The sequence below is a fragment of the Prosopis cineraria genome, unplaced genomic scaffold (assembly GCF_029017545.1).
Source record: "Prosopis cineraria cultivar Desert tree isolate PC_DT_omini unplaced genomic scaffold, ASM2901754v1 PC1, whole genome shotgun sequence".
Taxonomy (NCBI): Eukaryota; Viridiplantae; Streptophyta; class Magnoliopsida; order Fabales; family Fabaceae; genus Prosopis; species Prosopis cineraria.
In genome coordinates, this window is record NW_026555332.1 from 34,071,474 (window position 1) to 34,094,938 (window position 23,465).

General features: G+C 30.8%; 1 long non-coding RNA gene across 1 annotated transcript; it reads right to left on the bottom strand.

The window, feature by feature from the left end:
• Positions 1-884: 884 nt before the first annotated feature.
• LOC129313107 (uncharacterized) lies at positions 885-4,685 on the bottom strand. Its single transcript, XR_008593863.1, has 4 exons — positions 4,379-4,685; positions 3,033-3,306; positions 1,423-1,734; positions 885-1,218 (listed from the first exon to the last, which is right to left on the bottom strand). It is a non-coding gene; the product is annotated as an uncharacterized LOC129313107 (long non-coding RNA).
• Between the last annotated feature and the right edge of the window lie 18,780 nt (positions 4,686-23,465).

The window sequence follows — 23,465 nt, forward strand, 5'->3', positions numbered from 1 at the left end:
CTTAGATATTTTATATATTTAAATTAAATGGAAAATTTTGCTCAAATCAAAATTCAAATATCTAAATCCTCATGTTCATACTAGATTAAAGTAGCAAATAAATTACCCACCAAACAAATTTCTTATACATTTATTTAGACATTTACGGTAAAAGCAAACTAATTGGGATTTTTTTATCATTTCAACAATTTCTGAGTTTATTTTTTTTCAATTGTTAATTAAAAAATTTCATTCAACAACTTGAGCGTGTTTTTTATTTGGTCTTTCAGTCCCCCTTTTCACATAATTTAAGACAACATGTTCCACCCTTCTCCTTGGCATCTCCACGACTTTCTTTATACATATATCCATACCATCTTAAACTTTTTTTTTTTTAATATACAATTTTCTCCTCCATTGATACAAAATCGACAAAGGATCAAATTGAAGAAAAAAAAAAACCTTCAATGCATAAAATAACAAATATGAGAAATTCATCCAAGGATGGGAATAGGATAACCAGATTTTAGCCAAATAAGTATAAACCTATAACAAAGGCACATAACCCGAGCCTATATACAGGCCTTTTTTTTTTTTTTTTTTTTTAAGTTGGAGCTAGACCTTCAACCTGCAATAGGCCTTGCCTTGCCTAACCTGAAACATTTTTAAATATCTACTTCATACATAGGCTTTTAAAAAGGCATCTAAATTTAAGTCTCAAAAGCTTTAAGAAGGCTTCAAGTAGACCAACAAGTACGAAAGTTTTGGCAAGTTTCAAAGTCTACATACTTCATATTTTAAATAGACTTAAAGGCTTGAAAAATATTTAAAGCCTATATTGAACCAAGATTATTTCCCAAATGAGATCCTCAGACTCAAATGATTATAATTTTCATTTAGAGTCTCGGTTTTGGCCACGGTCATACATGCATCCATGAAAGCTCCATCTAATTCATAGCAAGTTATCACAATACATAAAATTTATATAACTCATATCAAGCTTTTTGCTATGTATAAAAATGCATGTTTCGTGGTATAAATTACATGTTACATCCTTCAACATTTGAAAAATTTTAAAAAATAAAATTTGAAAAAAAAATATTGACGGTAGTTAAACTTTGTCTCGTCCTGGTAATGACATTGACAAAATAATCTCCAATGATTTTCTGTTTCCATCTCCTTATGGCTGAGCTTTTCTATGATCAAAAGCAATGCTTTTTCATATACACCTTCTGATTCCTGGCACATATATAATTAGACTACAATTAGCACTTAATTATATACAAGCGAATGTGCAGATATTATATATATATATATTGCAGATATTTTATATATATATATATATATATATCCACATGCAAAATCAAGATTAAAAACATATATATGTTTTGATTATGCAATTGCAGAAGCAAAATGGTGAAAAATAATATAAGATGATATTACTTGGTAATAAGAAGATCATATTAATTTCTGGTGCTTTATCTCATTATATTCTCTTCTGTGATCAATAGAGGCTCCCTTGTCTTCAGGTGAGCTGAAGGTGGCATACCTCACCCCTCTTAACCTCTACTTGTTTAACGGGTTATGGAGGCCTCCCGGAATATCATTGTCGGCGAGACCATTATATCTAACTCCGTCAGCTATCGATTCATGAGATGGTTTTAATGCTTAGAATGTGAGAAAATATATCTGATTCATGAACAACTTCTTCAGCACCTTCACGTATAATTTGGTGACTTAAACCCATAACCAAGCCTGCAATGAACAAGAAAGAGCTTTGATACCTCTAACAAAAAGTTAGATCAAATCTCAGAGACATAACATGAAGAGAGATGCTTGTGAATATCTCTGTTGTAGTTATATGCTCTGAGAGATATATATTGAGGGAATAAAGCTACACTTGCTTCCATGTCTTGATACCTGTTTCTTAAATAGATTTTTGGGAAGAATACTTGGCCACGAAATTAAATATATTTTCGATATTGCTCACATTTTTCATCAATTTTCAAAATCATAGAGAACTTGCTTGTTGAGCTTCTTTGTTGATACGTAGAACTTCAAGCACGACTCTGATAAAGGAGAATGAGATTTTCGTGATCTCCAATATGCAGTTACACTCTTCAAGAAAGGCAAAAATCATGCAAGCCATATAACTGTTCCTCAACTTGAGCCTATTAATGGCGTGAAGGATGATCAAAGCAACTGAACCTATATACCTTTCATACTACGAACTACGTTTTTCTTTAACCATTCGCACGTCTTCTTTTAATTTCAATTTCAAATAGACTATTGGCTGAGCATTTATGATTATAGTAATTTTGTATTGAGCCAAAGTAAATGAGTGATCCGCCTGATCACAAACTCCTTAATTTCTTTAGAAATTTATGACCAAAGCAGAAAGAAAAAGGAGGAAATCTTTCTCCTTTAAACCATTACAATCAGATAATAGAGCACAATGGCGTCTTGCAATCCATGTAGCCGACCCCACCTAGTGGGATAAAGGCTTGTTGTTTTTCTTTTTTGTTTTTTTTTTAAACTATTACAATCAGACAACCATTAATCTTGACCTTTCTTCATTTTGGAAAGCACTTAGAGCAAACTTCAAACGAACAAAAAGATGAATGCGTTCTCCATTATAGTTATGCATTAGAGGTATGCATGGGTCAGTTCCTGGGCCAAGCCAATGACCCAAATTGTCATGGGTTTGTTCTGAGCTTTGCACAATTCTAAAAGGCGATATTCTAGGAAGAAAAGGGAAGAGATAGTATAAATAGAAGGCAAATGAATGAAGAGGATGAAGATAAGAAAACAATCAACATGAATAAGATTGAAAAGGGAATATTCAAACCCACAAATCTAGTACAAATGACAAATTAAATCCAACGTATCCAATGGAATCCAACAAATCCAAAAAAAAAAAAAAATAGAGCTGGGTATGTGAGTGAGGTCCATCGAACTACCCACAAAAGTCATTTTTTCAAGCTTGGGCTTAGAAAATTGTTTTTTTTTTTTTGTAAAATAAAATTTACGTTAGTTAGGTATGAGGAGCTTACCAGGACTAGGACATGCCTCCAAATTCAATGACCCATAATCCATTAGGTTGCAGATTTGAACCCCACTGTCAACATGAAATAGTAGGCCATTTGTAAGTACTTCTGGCCCCACCATTTTAGTCTAAATGCGTGGTTTGGTGCAGGTGAGCTCCACTTTTTTGAGTCTAAATGCATGCTCTGGCGTTGGTGAGCTCCAGGATCCATGGTGGGATTTTAATGTTTAGAATGTGAGTAAAAATATTGATTACTAAGATCAACCTCATATTCTTCGCATCTGCAAAAGTTTATGGTTATAAGGGTATTGTTCAACTTGAGAGCTTTTATCAAATAAGAAACTCATATATGGCTAATAAGAGAAGCTTTGGCATGGGTTGAGAGGAACTATGCAGCTACACTTGTTTGATGTCTGGATGAATGTTCACTTCTTAAATAGATTTTCACAATATAACAGACCAAGAAATTAGTTAAATATTTTTTGAATACAATTACTCGATCATGGCAAGCTCATATGGATTGTATGAATGATGATAAAAACCCAAGAAACTGATCATTATTCACATTTTTCTTCGAATTTTTAACTGTCAGACAACTTGTTTGTTGAGCTTAATTTCTTAATTAGTCGATATACAGGACTTAAAGCGTGACTCAGATAAAGGAGATGCTCAACCAAGGGCAAAAATATAACTGAATGCTGTAACTGTTCCTCAATGTGACCCTATGAATGGTGTGAAAACTAACTTTCTTTTTTCTTTAATGATTCATGATTCCTTCAACTTCAGTTTCAAAGAAACTATTTATTTAACATTTATGTTTAACACTAATTTTATATTAGAGGAAAGTAAATGAATGATCCACCTCGTAAATTTCTTATATTGATTTAGACTTTTTTATGAAAGCAAAAAACAATTGGTTTTTAAACATGGATCACATTTTTCGTCAATTTTCACAATTATAGAACTTGTTTAAAAGCTTTTTTGTTGATACATAGGACCTAGCATGACGCTGATTCAGAAGAATGGGATTATATTCTTGTGATCGCTAATATATAGTTACACCCTTCAAGAATGGAGGACCAAGCTTATCTTTTCCCTACTTTTGTTTTCTCCAATAAAAAAAGCCAGAAACAATACCATACAACAAACAAACAAGATAGAAGGACAACAACGCCAAAGGAAATCAGCACCAACACAATATATAACATGTAAATAATCGCAGAGCAGAGCAACAAGGCAACAAGGTAAAATTAAAAGATAAACCCATACAAATCAGCCACTAGAAGACAACAATCCAACAAATGAACAAGCCAAAAACTGCGAGCACAAGCAGAACAGTGTAAGGGGATAAACCTGAAGGACGAGCACCAGCGACTGGAGATGAAAGCGCGAGATCGAAGTAGACGAAGTTGAAGAAGAGATCGCACGAAGGAACCAAGGAGAACGGCGAGTCTGGAGCTTCGAACGAAGGAGAACGGAAACAGGATCTTCGAACGATCGGAGGGGAACGACGGCGGAGGAATTACCCAATCACGACTGGAGCAGCTGAAGGAAAACGGCTAGTCTGGACTCTGGAGTTTCGAAGGGGAAGCGGCTGAAGAGACGATCAAAGGAGATCTGGAGAGTGGAGATGGAACTCAGGAAGGAGTGCGCCGCTGAATTGAGGGTCGGAGAAGGAAATGAAACAAATATTACCTAGGACAACAATAAATAAAAGATAAAAATTAAATATATAAAAAATTAAAATATTTAAATATATCGGTGTTGTTCATATGTAATATACTTATATAGAGTTGGCAAAAAAAAAAAAAACATATATTTATATATAATATAATATATAAAATTTACAAGATAAAAGTAACACTAGGATAAAAGATGATATATTTATAGATAATATAAAATACAATTTACTCATTTGATCTTATTTATAAAACACTTTTAACATATTTTATCGAAATAAAAAAGCTTAAACTCTATTTAAAAATTCAATAATTGTTCAATTTTACCTATATTAAATATATATATTTTAATAATATATTATCTCTTGATAGCATTTAATGGATGTCAAATGAAAAAATTTAAAATGAAAATTCAATAAAGTGACTTATAAATAGGATTAAAAAAATTCTCTCTCTATCTTATAAATAGGACCAAAAGGAGTACAATATAAAAAATAAGGAGAAACTACCAACATGCTATAGATAAAAAAAAAGTAATTGCCAAGATACTACAAAACAAAAAATATTTTCCAAAATGCTACAACTCACAAATCAACCTTATTATACAAAAGTCATAAAACACATCCCATTGGTTAGCTATTGGTTGAACTTGATTAGACATGATGGAATTTTGCATTCCTCTTATTGATTGGATTCATTTAGACTATGGTTTAAATTGTATAAGTTGCATATTTTATATGTCTTTTTGCTTATCTCTCGCCTTTATCATTCAATCGATGCACCTTCTTCCAACTGCTTTTATTAATGATAGTCTTAAAATTGTTGCCCTTCCAAGTGGTTTCCATCCTTATCAAATTCTTCCAATTCATAACTCTTCATTTTCTCTACATGAATTGTCTCATTTTTCATCCATATTACCATCGATCTACACTCTCTCTGTTCAAGTTTCCCCTTCGTGAATGTATGCAATTTTTTTCCCATGTATGTAAATAGTCATTTTGTTTGTTCCTTTCCTTCTTACATTCTATATTTCTTCATGTCAATAGATGGACTCTGATTGTTTTACTCCATTGACACTACTTGAAGAAGGCATCATTAACAAAGAGATACATGTTTGTCTCGTGCGTTTGTTCTAGGAGAATGACATGAGATTCAGTTATGTAGTTAACTCTCTCAATGCTATCGTTTATGACTCTCAAGTTTTGTTTGATGTGCCTTCTTTTATATTTTTTATATATTCTACTATGCGCTTGCACTCATTACTTTATTTGTTCAATTGTTTTTATGTTATTCTATGTATGTTTTCCTTTTTATATGCATATGTTGTTTTTTAATTTTCCTTAATAGGGCTCTCATATCATGTTGAAAATCAATCAACTTTATTTAATTCATCAAATTTAGCCTATTCTATTGGAAGGCATTACTTACAACATTGGTCATTTCAAAGTGGTTTGATCTTTCAACCCTATCACTACCAAATATATATGATAATGGTTCATCCCTACAACTATTTTCAACCTTCCCTTGTTATGGTGTCGTCACCTTCCACCAGACACTTTTCACTGCCTCTTCTAGCTGATCCAATAATGGTTTCGAAGTAGTTATTTGTGAGTTTTTCATTTTCTAAACTAGATTCTGTTTTCTTAAATAACCTTATATTGCCTTTGTGTCTAAGTTAATCTTTGTTGTAGATTTTATTGGTTTTATCATTGATATTAGCCCTTTGCAAAAGATCGTTCTTGAAGGATTCGTTCATTAGAAATTTGTGTTCGTCATACATGATGGCTAGTATCATCTGTTCCCTTTTGATATTCATGATACTTTTTATATGTCATTAGTTTTAAATCCTTCTCTTCATTTTGACAGGGGAAGCTGCCTCAATAGTGAATTTCATGATGGCCCTACTTGGTGGGCTTTCCATGGTTTGCGAGGATGGCATTGAATGATGGTTAGTTTGAAGTTTCGAGCCAAATCATGTTAATAGGGATAGTTGAAAATTTTCCCCTTCCAATTTCCTTCTTCCTTATTCATTGAATTCTGATTCTTTTCTACTATTGTTTTTGTTTTCAAGATGGAGATAAAGTCACAAGAAGCCACTTCAATGTAACAAGGGTTGTCTTCTAGGTGAATCTTCTTATTGAAGAAAATTTGAAGAACAATTTAAAGAGGAGGTGATCTATTGAAGAGCAGATGGAGCATCATGTTCTTGGTGGTTGATTGATTGACTGATATTATACCAGCATTTTTACGTCAATAGAAATTTTGAATTGAGATTAAGGTTTACATTAGTTAGATTTCTTCTTTGATATATATTATAACTAAGACATTATTTAGTTTGTGTTTTGTTTGGGGTTGTTTTTTATATGTTTAAGATGTTATAGATGATTATGGTGTTTAATGACTTTATGCAAATTTTATATTTTGAATTTTAGTTAATTATCATCTTAATTTTGTTGTGTTTGTTTTTCATGGGTTTACGATGGCATCATTTACTTGCATAAAAAATTTCATGCTTCATCTAAGTTTTAAAATCAAATACAACTCAAGATTTGGATAACCAAATTTAATCAAGTTATTGGTGAAATGTAAGATTAAAAGTTAGAATTGCATCGATGCAGTGTTGTAATTAATCACATCTTATTCTAAGTTTGTTTATTATACTTGGAAACAATTTATAATTCACATTCAAGATGGAAAGGTTGTGCTTTCAACCAAGCTGTGAACATAGGTAATAAACACTGCCAAACAATTTAATAAGTAAGTTTGTAATTTCTCAATTCTTGAACTACATATTGGTGATAGAACTTTTTGGTAATTTTGTAATTTATTTTTGGTAGTTTTGTAATTTTTAACTTTTATTACATTTTTTCATTTTCCTTATTATATTTTTTCACACTCATTTTAATCTCCATCAATGCCATTCATTATTACTGTTTCTGATGGAGTGCACAATTTGAACAAAAAAAGTGGTTCCTTTAGTCAACCTATCTTTTAATTATTTAAAAATTTGAAAATTAAATTTTCAACCATCTTTAACTCAACTTTTTCATTCTTGAAACATGTTATTATCATTTATCATTCTATATTGTATATCATGATTAATGTGATTAAATGTGCTGAATCTACAAATTTTCTCAATGCTCTTTGATATTTGCATTAACTTGATGTGAATGGAATAAAAATAAAAAAAACCATGATGCTCTTTTCACATTTCTTTTTAAATTGTCCTTAATATTTTTAATTTCCCAATGCTGTTGTAAATATCTAATAGGAGAATAGTTGGAGTTAATGCTTCTCCTTGCATTAAAGAGGTGTAATTCTCCTCCCTCTACTATTTAAGATATATAACACCTTCTCCTTAAACATAAGTATCACAATATTCTAGATCCAAATATTAGCCATCTTATTACCATTTCCATCTTTTTTGCAACTTTTAAAGTTCAATCTTATAAGGGATAGAATCAGAATGGCTTGTGAGGATTATGACTTAATCAGTAACATTTGTGATTCTCAAGAAACATGGTGCATTGTTGTAAGGATTATTCATTCGTGGAATTTGAAGCAGAAGGACCTTCCTTTTAGTGTGTGTGTGTGGAACATATCTTACCTTATTGTAGATGAGAAGGTCTTGTTAAAATTAGTATCCAAGTCAACCAATATGATTTACTATCATATATTTTCAGTATCTATAATACATAATATGTTGATCCATTTTGCAAGGTGATAGGATTCAAGCTGGGCTTCAGTTAAAGAACCTCATCCCTCATTTTGAAGATCTTTTAGTTGAGGGTTAGGTTTACATGATAGAAAACTTTGAAGTGTTACCAAACTTAGAGAAGTTTAAAGCTTCAAATCATCAATGGAAGATTAACTTCCATACTAACACCTATGTTCAAAACCATGAGGCAATGATTCATGTGTATTCTTTTGAATTTACTCCCATATCTAAAGTGATCCATAGCAAGTGCTACCAAATAAAAACAAAAAGTACAAGCTTTCTTTGGTAAGTTTGACGACATTCATTTATGTATAATGATTGAATAAATGTTATAGCTTATGCTAAATTTGATCATTATTTTTCTATTCACTTGACAATGTAGATGTTATAGGCTTCTTGCAAGGATTTGGTAGCATTCAAGATGATAAGACTGGGCTTGAAGAAAAGAAGAGGCTATCTTTGTCAATATTTGATCAAGAGTTTGTTCCTATTTTTCAATTTCATTAATTACTAAACGATAAGTAAGAATAGTATAAAACTCTTGATCAACTTCTTTATAACTTCATTTTTAGGGAAAGGTTTATAGACGTTGTTCTTTTTGGTGATGCTATTATTAATGCTGTTAATGACAAGACTGATGACATTAAACTTCCAATAGTTGTTGTCATTTAAATGTGTATCGTAGGCTTCTATAGAGGTATATATACATATTTGTTTCAGTTATTATCTCCCAACTAAAGCGATAATCATCATAGTTCATTTTATCAATGTTCAGGGAATATACAGCTATCTAATTATGGGTCTACAACAAGGATCTACTATAATCCAAACACTACTTAGGTTAAAAGTTTGTTTGAAATGTAAGGATATGATCCATTTAAAAAATATTTTTTCCTCACATAACCAATTCAATTTTAACATTCATTCCATCTTTTCATCAGTATTCAACAATTATCCAAGGCATCTATTGCCTTTTCTCAAGTAGTTGGTGGGAATATCAATTACTTTAGCCCCTCATATCTGCTGTCATTCCCTACAAGGATTCCAATTTGCAACTTGGCAGGAATCAATACTGTATAAACTACATTTAAAATTAATTTTTTCTGACATAAGTTTGTGTTTCAAAAATATTTTCCTAACTTGTCATGTTTTAAATTAATGAAGGAATGTGAGTTAGTTATCAAAGAAAAGATATTGAAGCTAGAGATAAAAGATGGTTGGTATTATGATGGGTGTGGTCTATGTGATGCTAAACTTAAACTCAACGATCAAGGACTTGAATATTATAAGATTTGTAAAAAAATTGGTCTAAAACTAATGTTCAAGTAATAATCAACAGTAATTCTTCTTCTACTTCTAGATTTTTCATGTTCTATGATTCATTTCCTAATATCTATTATTAACATCAAATATAATTATATTAGATATAGAGTTTACTACACTTTTGCAGATCATTCTGGCCATACTTTTGTTGTTTTCTTCAACAGAACTATAGTAGAACTTTTTAGAAAGGTAGCTCAAAGCTTAATTAATCAAGTATGCATGTTTTTAAGAATCTATTATACCTTGAGCTGTGGTATTAACCAAACTTTATAATTTATAATTACTAAAATCATGTTTGCAAAATACAAGAGTTGGATCATTTTAAAGGAAATTGAGTAGTCTTGTAGGGAGAGAAATGGTCTTGAGGCTCAAGATTTTTGAGTATAACATCTGTCAAAGAAACTTGTCTTAAGTATATCGCAATACAGTCAAGACCCTGAGATATTGGAAAAATTTACATACTCTATGGACAAGTAAATAGATCTTAGGAAAATTTAGTTGCCTAATTTATTACTTGATTAGTTACTCATCTGTAAATTTTTGAATAATTTTTTATTTTTTCTTCAATACCTGTCATTCTTTATTGTTATATAGTCTCCCTTTGTGGTTGGTATTGCTATATCTGAGGTACTTATACATTATTAGATTTGTAAATTAACCATATTATTTTTCCTTTCATCATTTTTATTTTCACGTGTCTTGTCATCATTTAAATATTATATCATTTTACTATTTCTTAAAATCCTCTATGTTCTATCATGCAGGGAACCCTTTCTATATTCTTTGAGAGTGAAACCAATTTCTCAACATCAATTGAGTCTTCTGGATCAAAGTGCAGCATGAAACACTCCAACCTTGTAGACAACGTCGAACTTGCTACCCCAAAGGTTTTGTCAGCTACTGAATCAATATAAAAAAAAGAACAAATATCATTATAAGTGATTATGAACAAACTATGGCTGGTTTGGGAGATATGTCTACCCCAACATTCAGTTCATCTAAGAATCCAAGAATAATCAAGAAGGAGAAGTAAAAGGAGATTGCCATGCTGTTTTTGGACTTAATTGCATTAAGTTGAATTAGGATTAACTTAACAGCTGTATGTTGCATTGTCAAGAGTTAAGAGGAAGGAAGGTCTAAAATTATTCATTCATGATGCAGAACAAACACCCTAAAGTAGTACCACCAATGTGGTCTATAGGGATTTTTTTCAAAATGTTGATTTGTGACAACTCTTGCATATAGTTATATTTTGAAAGTTGCTTTCATTTGTAAACTAAATATAATATGCTTTTAATTACCAATGACATTCATGTTAATGGGAAATTTTTTACATTTATATTAGAGTTATTTATTTTTCATGTATATACATTACACATTATAAATTTCTTATGTTCAACAAGTTGAAATGACTTTTAAAATTATACGTTGCTGTTGTTAGATAAATAACATATTTAGGAATGTACTGAATGCCCATACCGAATTTCTCTCTTCTTAAAATCATATGGTGTGGATTTAACTTGTGATGGTTCCTACAATCAAAAGGTTTAATTTGGTCAATAAAAACCCACGTCCTATTTAGTGGAATTATGTGTAAAACAAAGTTGACATTGAAAAGCTTTCAAGGAATCTTATATGATATTCTAACGAGGTTTATGAATATGATCATTAATAAGAACTTCAAAAAAATAGATATAGTTTTACATCTTTGAGATTTTAGTGAAAAATAATCCACATAAGATATAATTGATAAAATGATAATTATAGCTATTTGCGTCAATGCTCATGATATTACATTACATAAAGAAACACCTTGATAGCCAAAACTAACTATACAAAAGATAAGTAATATCATGGTAACAACTATGACTAAACATCTTCAAAATACAATGTTTGTCGAACACAAAAAATTAACTAATCAGGGGCTTTAACTTGTAGAACCATCAGTATGAACTTCATTTAATTCTCTTCCAAATAGGTATCTAAACTCTCTATTAGTCTTGCCAATAGGATCAAATGTAACCTCGGATATGTTGTAGAAACTTCTAACTTCCTTTTTACCTACAAAATACAAGATAAGTTAATCAAAATATCAACATACTTAAAAATTCACACGTTTAGGATAATTTGCAGAAGATCATTCATGTAATAAACCTTTGATAGTGAGTACTGAGTAGAATTGCAAAGTCACCATAATTCCTCAATCTCTGATAAGTTGTATCAGCTACCTCATCAATCAAAATACATTTGATGACATTTCCCTTGGAAACACATTTTTTTCCTGAAAATTTAGCTACACAAAGAAAAAACTTAATCTTATTTCGAAATAAGTTCTTGGAAAGAAACATATAACCTATTATCTCTCAAGTAAAACTTCAACTTAGATTTGAATCCACCCCGTAATATCATATAGGTTGTATCTCTTGAATTCATCAAAAATTTCAATAACATCTACTAAAAAAGTTTGTTACATATGGGACTTAGATACCATACTTTTAAGTTAAATGATATCAATTACAGTTAAACCAATTGACAATTAACCTCTGAGCTTTCTATGATCTACGACTGACTTGAGAAATCTATATAAAGGGATGCTTTCATAATGATTGTAAGGAATGTCATTACTATCAATCATGAATATCTCAGCATTCTTTTTAAATAATATGACATAAGGGTTGTGGTAGGGCATGTAATCATCATCATTTTCTATTACTGAGGAATCCCGAAAGATATATCTCTTTCCTTCTTGAACATTCATTTCAAACCTCTGAAATTGCTCTTCATCGCTTAAAGTAGCTTGTATTTTGCATAACTTAAAATTTAAAGCATTCATAGGCAAGGAGAGATCTAAGGAATATGACTTGATGATAAATACTAAATTCAAAAGAATATTAAAATGAAATAATAACAATACATATTGCTTGGTACCTCAACATCCATGAAAATGTAGTTAAGTCCAGCGACTTTTGTTGAGCCAAGTACTTGCATACATTTGAATATGTAGACCATAAAAACTGATTTCTAAACATTGTGGCATGGTTGTTGTAATTCAGTGAGACTTTTATCGAGAAAGTTAACCATCCTCATAACTTGAATAATGTCCCTAAAAATCCAAAGAAATAGCAATTTTGTAGTAGAAAAGCTACTGGGAGAATCATTCATATAAAAAGAAATGCTGACAAGTATGAAAAATTCATAAAACAAAAAAAAATGCTCACAAGTACGAGAAAGTTGTCTTTCACCATTCTTGAAAAAACTTTACGACTGTTGTAGAGTAGGCAACAATCCAAAAATCTTTTGTCTTCCTCCTTCACGTGAAATGATGAAAGGAAGCTTTTTTTTATATTTTTAATAAATATATTTAGTAATTTAAGGGAATTTACTTTGATGGTTTTCAATGAGTTTTTATTTCTTATTTTTTTAAACTTAAATAAATGGCTTATTAAATCTCATCAATATTATTCAGAATTTTTTATTAAAGTAAACTGTTGAAAATTTCTTTCACAATACGTTTCACATATTACATTAACTTTTCCCCATGCACATAATAAATGTTTTAAAAATATTTTCATATTCCCTTTGGTTTATTTCAATTTACAAATACATAGAAAAAAATTTAGTTCGATACAACATAATTAAATGTTAATTAATTATCTAAAATTCTTGTACTATGATATAAAGTTTTTTATCCTTTTATGGTCAACACTATGATGCAAAGGTTTAAACACATATATGCATGCTTCTAATAAATTAGATGTAAATAATTACCAAATATTTAAAAAAACATTAAACAATGTCACTATAAATAAAGATCAAAAATATCAAAGGGCAAAAATATGCAAGTTCATATTGATTTTTTTTCCTAATACTTTTGGTTAAATTGATTTCACTTCACATCTGTGCAACACACGGGGTTTGGCTCTAGTTGGTTTGAGAAATTGAGTAGGAAAGAGATAATTTTTGTTCACAAATTGATTTGATTCAAGCGAAGTTCTTTAATAATCCACAACTTGGCTGTGATAAAACTAATTTTCATTATTTAAAATCTGCACCTAACTATTATTAACATTTATTGCTTTTGTTATTACTAAATAGTTTTCTTAAAAAATGATTGATGTGGTAATTATTAATAAATGATAAGCTATTGACTATTTTTTTATTTTATATCATAATAATTTATTTGTAATTAATAATTAATTTTAAATTAAATTAAAGTGTAATAAATAATAATTTAGAAAACATAAAATAATAAATGAGTTAGTAATAATAAAAGATTACTAAATTTTTATAATAAAAAAATATTAATTTTTGAAATAAAAAATTTATATATAAAGACTTTCTATGTCACATCTTGATCTTTTTATAACATGTTGTGATCGCCCTTGTATTATGGGCTCTTCATGTTGAGATTTTTTAGATTCTATAATTGATGATACTGGTGGTGTATTCAAATAAAAATCAGAGACTCCAAGGGGGATTAAATTACATCGAGTCATGAATACTTCCTTCCATGTTCAAATGTGTGACCATAGTATTTGGCTAAAAACATAATTGGATCATAAAATAAAGATATGAATGTCCTAAATTTTTCAAAGTCTGGAGAGTTAAATTGGCGAGACAAGGATGACGGGGGCATGTAATGAGTTTGAGTAAACAAGTTAGAAGAAGAAAAGGTCCTTTGTTCTTGTTCCACACATCTTTAACAGCATTGGGTGGTATATAGACAAATAGCCACCATGCTACCTACTTTGTTTTCCTCAAGGAATATGCGAGAGTGGCAAGCCTATTGTTAGCAGAGTAGGTTTTTAAATAAGAACTTAAAGTAATGATAATATGGCAACCATATATCTGCTTGTAAATCATGATAAGATATTAATGTAAAAAACTTGTTGTAGTGATTCTTAAGCTGATCCATCATCAAGTATATCTCCATTATAATTGCATGTTATCAGATGTGTGATCTAGTGGCTCTTGTGGCATGGGAGACTTTATAATAGCACATTCCTAGACTTCTCATGCATCAATGAAGTTTGCATGCTCTTTAATCCAATTTGATAATGTTCTTTCCTTGAGTTGTAATGTGTGAACATTTTATAATCTAGCTAAGGAAAAGGAATTAGTTGTTGAAGACTAAATTGTCTTATGATATGGTCAAGATGATACCATTCTATTATGTGAAAGCATATTAGGACCGAAACCCTCCAAGTTTGTAGTGTGACTAAGCAATATCTTGGAATCAAAAGTTGTACTAATGAAGAATCATATGGTTTCCATATTATCTCATCCTTTGCCATTACATCAAGCCAAAGTCTATACTATTGTAATGCTATTATACTCAAATGAGGTGGTTGCCTTATATTTTTTCATATGTACTGAATGATTGGAAATTGTTAAAATTTATATGATTAAATAAATAGTTTACAATTATATTCATGAAATCATAAAACAAGCATACCTAAATCTAAGAGGGAGTATGAGATGATAGATATCTATTTATAGATCTACAATTGAAGGTCGCTCTAGCATAAACATTAGAAAGTGATCTCATTCCTATAAGTGAAGTAATTATAAGTGTCCTCCTATCCCTTGCTTAGTTCAGTTGGTAGCATTACATAACTCTTTATAAAGATGTATTAATATTGTAGATCCCTATGAAAAGCTACCTGCTTCCTTAAAATTCCAAAGCAAAAGAAGATACATTAAATAAACTTTTTGACCTGATCTATTTAGAATTAGATACTCGCTAATCAACCTAAGTATATAAGCTCTTGTGAATTAGGTGGTGAAAGTGTTCAGTTAGCCTAGAAATGTCAAGCCTTTACCCTAACATTTTATCTTCCAATGACCTTACATTAAGGAGCCATTCAAAAATATTAAAACAATTCCAATCTATTTTACTAGAAATAGGGGTTCTACCTTATGGAAAGCTTAGTTGAATAGCAACATCTTATAAAGTTATTATGCAATCACTATAGGCAATGAAAAAAGTATGCTATTACACTTAGTCCAGTCACAGTCAAAGTTGGCAATCTAGTCCTAGTTGAGGCTGGTGATTTAGTCTAGGTCAAACTCAGCCTTCTAGTCCTAATCGACATCAGCATCCAGTCACAATTAATGCTGGCAATTCAATCCTAGTCCACGTCGGTGGTTCAATCCCGATTAAAGTTAGCAATTTAGTCCTAATCAGCATTGGCAGTTCAGTCTCAATTAGCATTGGCAATCCAATCCTCATTAAAGTTAGCCATTCAATCCTGGTCATCATTTGCATCATGCTCCCTGTTAATGTTAGCCATCTAGTCCCGATCAACGCTAACAATCTAGTCCTAGTAGAAGTTGGCTAGATGTTAAAGTCAAGGTTGCGAAGTCGACAAATGAATACAAAGGAAAAAAGAGGCTTCTATGAAAATTTAAAATTATAGGAGTTTAGAAAGGATTTGAAATTACAAAGGAATTGGGTTAGATTTAGATTTAGATTTAGCTATTTAGGTCAAATTCAAATCCACACATTTTTAATATTTAAATACTAAATTTGGTTCAAATCCAAATTCACATGCATCTAAACATAACATAAAATTGTTAATATAGGAAACGTATTTGTTTGTTATTACATAACTAAACTAATAATTACACTTTCTCTGTTCACAGCTTTATCTTTGATATTAATAACTTCAATTTATGTATTAACAACTATGCTTTTTGTTATTTTGCTCAAGGTTAAAAAGGTAATTTTGTAAAAAAATGTGTCAGATAAGTTCTTAGGGACATCATAGTAATTATTGCATTTTTGTGGTACTTATTTTTCATTGCCTTTTTCGATGGGATTTATTTTTCAATCTCCTTAGGATAAAACACTTTGATTTTTGGGAAAATGACAATTAAGGACTCCTTAAGGACATTAATCCCAATTAAGGACAATAAAATATTAAAGTTTCAATTGAGGACCATGGTCTTTAATTGGAATAAAAAACATACCTAACTTTATAGCATTGTCCTCCACCAAATACTAAAAGATAACAACTTATGCTTGTGTTCTTTGCTCATTTTGGTTGCAAAAAATCTACTCTCATGCTCTTGTGCACGAAAAATTTGAGCAAAAAATCATAGTGATCAGTAGAGTGGATTGTCATCTAGTCATCATCTTCTCTCCCTTTTGGTGATAGGTAATTACATGTATTGCTTTTTTTACATCTTCTCTCCTCTTGTGAATGACAAATCTGGACTTTTATATTTTTTCTTTTCTCTATCTTTTACATCTTCTCTTCTCTCTTGGGTGAAAGACAACTTTTCTATCTTTATAAATGCTATTTTACACTATTTTTCTTCTATAGCTAATAAAAAAAAGATATCTTATTGATGATTATATAGATTGTATATATACAATAAATGATTTTTGGCATAAATAGTGTTGAAAAAAATTGAGTTAAAAAAAAGAAAGATGTAATGTGAATGCTAATTTTTTTTTTGTATTGTGATGAAAAGTACATCGATGTTGAAAAATATAACATAGATGTTGAATTTTTGTAGTCATAGTTGGGATTATAGGAAGAATAGTTGTAAAGTACTAAATTATTGACAAATTTTTATCTTGAAAATTTTTTATGTAGGGCTGAATATGGCATGTATTTCATCATTTGTCTTAGATAGTACAACAATATTGCACATGAGGAATGAGGCGATCATACCAGGCCTTCATTAATTGATGTGCTCTAATTGTGTGGGAATAGTTAAGTAAAATAAGGTTTGAGCTATTATATTGGCTAGTGACTCATCTATACAATAAAATAGCCTAACAAGTAATGACATATATTTCAAATACTGGGCATGGAGGACCAAAAAGATTGAAAGTATAGATTAGACAACTATGATATGGACTGTTCACAAGTTATGTTTCTGGTTATATGTATGATGTAAATTAAAACTTTATGTACTTTATGTATTTTTTGTGACTCAATATATATGATACAACAATTAATCTTAAGTATTTTTTTTGGCTAAATTTACAAGAAATTGGACAAGTTTTTGGTGAATTATCTTAATTGATGTTAGTAAATTCCCAAGCCACGTTAGTCAATTTCCAAGTCACGTTTGTGAATCTCAATTTGGATAAGTTATTTTTTATTAAATAATCATATCCCAAGTGAGGTTTCATGTTTTCACACGATATAATAGTAATTTCCCATGCCATGTTAGTGAATTCCAAATAGACTTGCCTATACATTAACAAGCATAAAATTTTACAAGTCATTGGTAAATTATCTTGATTAATATTAGTGAATTCTCAAGCTACTTTAGTATATTCATAAGTGACATTGGAACTTTTCAAAGCTTAGTTTTTGAAATTGTGAGAAACAATCTATTTTCAAGCAGGGTTTCATGTTTTACAAGATACAATAGCAATATTTTCATGCCACATTAGTATATTTATAAGTGACCTTATAACATGCCAAAATTTTCTTTAATACTTGGAAAAAATCTACTTCTAAGTAGGATCCATGTTTTCTCAAGTTATAATAATAATATTCTCATTTTACGTTAGTGATTTTAGTAGTCTTATATTATCACGGTAGTTACACTTGCATATAATTAAACCTGAAATAGACATCAGCATTACATTACACTAATTTTAATACATATACACCATATTTGCATCCATTTTTACACACAAAATATCCCATTTGCCTAAATAGTATTTGTGTAGTCTACTTCCTAAAAAATAACATAGGCTGCAAATCTATTTACATAACTTGTCACCACTACAAGTATAAAAAATATGGTGTGGATGTCTGTATAAAAAGTCATTCAACAGCAAAACACACTAAATAAATAAAAACCAAATGCATTTTAATTTCAAACTAATTAATATGCATACTATTTTTACCCTCTTTCAATCTCTACATCTATTCTTGGATTGGGATTCCTACGCCTATTCTTGGTATGTTCACCTTAATTACATCTTGAGCACCTTCTTGTTTTGAAACTGTGACTCTTTTTGCTTGGTATGTGGTTGTCTTGAGAGATGTGTAATCAATGGTGGTTTCAAAACGGTATTGTTTTCATAATCTTCATAATATAGCTCGGTCAATAAAGGCATATCAATTGTTTCTACCGGAATCATTGTGGAGCTACAAATTTTTTCTTGTGCACAAATGCTTTTGTAAAAACAGCTATATCATCAAATGTCTATCCAACACTCATAAATAAATCCTTCTATTTTACTTAATGAATCTCGAGGAGTAGTGCAAGAGCATTTTGTGTTGAACATGACAAAGAGGGTGATATACCTTCAAACTCTTGCCTAAAGGAAGAATCTAGCAGTGACCATAGTAAGAAATCTTCCATCTTCAATTCAAAATTACTCACAAGTCAATACTTCTTTTGCTGAAGTACTTGTCATATAGGAAATAAACCTAAAACAACTAGGAGCAACATACAAATTTATTACTTCATAACTATTCTCCTCAAATTTATTAATTAGAATTCACAAACATGACTTGGGAATTCACTAATATGGCTTGGAAATTTATCGACATCAATTAAGATAATTCATCAAAGACTTGTCCAATTTCTTGTAAATTTAGCAAAAAAAAAAAAATACTTAGGATTAGTTGTTGTATCATATACATTGAGCCACAAAAAAATACTTAAATACATAAAGTACATAAAGTTTTAATGTACATCATACATATAACCAAAAACATAACTTGTGATAAGTCCATATTATAGTTGTCTAAGCTTTCAATCTTTTTGGTCTTTCATGCTCAGCAATTGAAATAGATGTCATCAATTGTAGGGTTACTCTATTGTGTGGATGAATCACCAGCCAATACAATAGCTCAAATCTCATTTTACTCAATTGTTCCCACACAATTAGAGCAAATCAATTAATGGAGACATGGTATGACCGCTATAACGTCATCCTTGACATTATCAAACACACAAGACACAAAACTCAGAACACCGTTAAGATAATCAGAATCTAATCCCAAGAAAATGATCACCATAACATAAAGGTTAAAAGAATATTTAAGAAAATAGGATCCTAAGAAAACCCTTTTTGAAAAGTTGGTTAAGCTCAACCTATAGCTTAAAACCAAATAAATAAAACAACAGAAGCATAAGAATTTACACACGAAAATATTAAGCAAAACTGAACATTTTTTTTTAGTAATAGAGGCACAGTACACCACTGCATGATAGACAATGTACCCTAACGTGCATCCCCTATCATGATAGCAAGTTGCTATCATGATAGCTCTTCGAGCTAACTTTCAAAGCTTGCCATTTCACCGTCTGACGTCCGATTCAAGCGATTCAAGCATCCACACATAGGTCTTTAAGCTACCTAACTATTAGCACTAGTCTCACACCCAAATACTAAGTCAAATGAGATTTGAACACCCAAACCTAAAATGGTACCTTTTCTTTCCAAAACCACTACCAAAGTATCCAAACCCCGAAACTAAGTGTCAATAAGCTTGGAACCACTTGAAACAATTCAAATAGACTACAAACAACCTGTACAAGCATTCAAAACACAACAACAACATTCCAGACAAGAATTGGCCATTAAAACCCTATATTTGACATAAATCTAAAAAAGGTGTAAAACATATAACAATCTTTCGAATGGCCACATTAACATGTAAATAAACACAAAACTAGAACTTGTACTATTATCTCGACCTCCTACAGCTATTACAATACAGATACAACAAACTCAAGCCAAGATACCTATAGTTAACAATAGAAATCATGCAAGCACATCACAAAATGATATATGTCCTAAGTTGGCATATGCATACAACATTCATTACAAACCAAAATAAATAAAAGGGACTATACAATCACTGGCTAGTCCCTTTAATGCTCGATTGCACTTTCCTTTCCCTTGCCCCTTCAGAGCCTTCACCTATAAAATGTAACCATGGGGTGAGTTAAAGACTTAGTAACCAAATAGTCTAATCAAACTACTCATGTGCGAGAACATTTTGTGTGTATGTGAAGTGGTATTACAAAACATATATCAAGTCATACATATGCACATATGGTTCTAGTATGATATGCATGAACAACACACTACCTTATATCCTTCTTATATCTTCTAACTGAATCTATGGGTCGACAACTTGATGGGACTAAATCCATATAATTGGACTGGCCCAAACTCACCATTAGTAGGAGGTAGCCTGAGCCAAGAGGGCCTTCACCCACTATAAACCACAGATTCCCCCCGTCCACTAATACTAGGGGTGTCAATACCCAATCTACCTTACGTAGTACTGAAACTTTCAAACAATATAATGCTGAGCATCGAGGCCTCCACGATGCCAGTATAGCATATAAATTTTCAAACAATGTTCCAACAAGACACTAGGGTAAACTTTCACCCTCTCACAATGATCATACCAGATATGCTCAATGCTCCAACACATAATCATAACATATAAATTATTACATATCTTTATTTTACATAAATCATAGAATTTTGCTAGTTAAACATAAAAATAGCATTTAACTTCCAAATACTAAAACATTAAAAAAACTTTTCATTCTACACCACATAACTTCAAAATCATAATTTCATATTATTACTATGCTAGTACTAAACCAAAGCATTAACTTTGAAATATAATACGCTACCACCCTAACACACAAAAAGAGAGATTAGACATTTGGTTGCCTCAACTTTTTTGTTACTAAAAGGGTTACTGTGGTTAACCAACGGCTCTACATGTGTCTACTAGCACCACAATGCTCAATCAAAAGTTAATCTACAAAATTAAATCCTTAATTGTCAATTCACACATTAATCACCCCATTTATAACACAAATTTGGGTACCTATTATACTCAAATCTCCATTTAGCCCCAACAATTCTTCCAACACGCTCTATTAATTTTATATAACACCCAAACATAAAAAACAATACCATTACATTACCTACATTGCTCATAATCCCTTAAGTTCTACCTAGGGTTCATCCAAACTCTAACCAACAACTCCAAATCATTATATAATTTATAAATATAGGTTTAGAGGCTTGATTTAACTCTTCAAGATCTTAACTAAGGTAATGGGTTCAGTTATTACCCAAGAAAACATGAAATCAAAGCCCCAACATACCCAAAGCTTAAAAAAAATTCTTATAAAGGGAGAGGGAGAAGTGTGGAAAGTTTACCTAAAGCTAAATCTTGCTCCAAATACTTTCAAAGTGACTCCAAGGTTGAGCCCTAGTACCCATCGATCATTGTCCATTATTCCTCTCTCTCTCTCTTTCTTCCTTCTTTTGAATTTGGTTTGATTTCACGATTGATAAACAAAAATTTGCACATGCACCACAGCGTATTGGCTCATCTGTTGCGGCACATGGCACAGAGAACCCACGCATGAATTGAATCTCTCTTTGTGCCACAGCCCTTTTGAACTTCATTCTGGCTCTCTTTTAAGGCTGTGTAATGATATATAAACTACATTAGTCTTCCAAAAACAACATCAAACAATAATTTAAATTTGACCAAAATACCCTTATAAATTCCCAGAGTCAAAATCCAGGATGTTACAACTACCTCATTCTTCTTGCGCAATATTGTTGCACTGTCCAAGACAAATGATGAAATGCATGCCACAATCAGCTCTATATAAAAAATTTTCAAGATAAAAATCTGTCAATAATTTATTACTTTAAAACTATCCTTCTCATAATCCCAAGTATGACTACAATAATTCAGTATCTATGTTACATTTTTCAACATTGACATACTTTTCATCACAGAACAGAAAAAATTAGCATCCTCGTTACATCTTTCTTTTTTCAATCAATTTTTTTCAACACTATATGTGTCAGAAATCATTTATTGTATCTATATAATCTATATTATCATCAACAAGATCTCTTTTTTTCTTAGCTATAAAAGAAAAACCGTGTAAAATAACATTTACAAAGATATAAAAATTATCTTTCACCCAAGAGAGAAGAGAAAATGTAAAAGATAAAGAAGAGGAAAAATGTAAAAGTCCAGGGTTTTCACCCATGAGAGGGGAGAAGATGTAAAAGAAGCATTGCATGTAATTACCTATCACCAAGAGGAGGAGGAGATGATGACCTAGATGACGATCCACTCCATTGAACAGTACAATTTTTTGCTCAAAATTTTCGCACACAAGAGCATGAGAGCATGTTTTTTACACCCAAAATGATTAGAGAATATAAGCATAAGTTGTAATCTTTTAGTGTTTAGTGGAAGGCAATTCTATAAAGTTATGTATGCTTTTTGTTTCAGTTAAAGACCATGGTCCTTAATTAGAATTTCAATATTTTATGGTCCTTAATTGTGATTAATGTTCTTAAGGGATCCTTAATTGGCATTTTCCCTTGATTTTTCCCCCATAATGACACTTTGATTTTTAATTGTTACATTTCCTTTTTTTTTTTCATTAAGCACATTTCCTATATTTTACCTTCACTCACTTGTGTCCCATTTTTTTAATCCGCCAAGAATAATGTTGGCCACTATCAAAGATTGTTACCCATAGTTCCTTTTGAATTTAATTTAATTAGGCCATGTGAGACAGTAAACTTTTGGGAGTGAAGCCATTAAATATATATCCTTTTTAAGATTTTGTTAAAATACGAAGTATTAATTAGCCTCAAGATGATTTCCAAAACTCTCATATGACATTCATTTAGATTTGGGCATTACCATATATCCAAGAAAGCTTC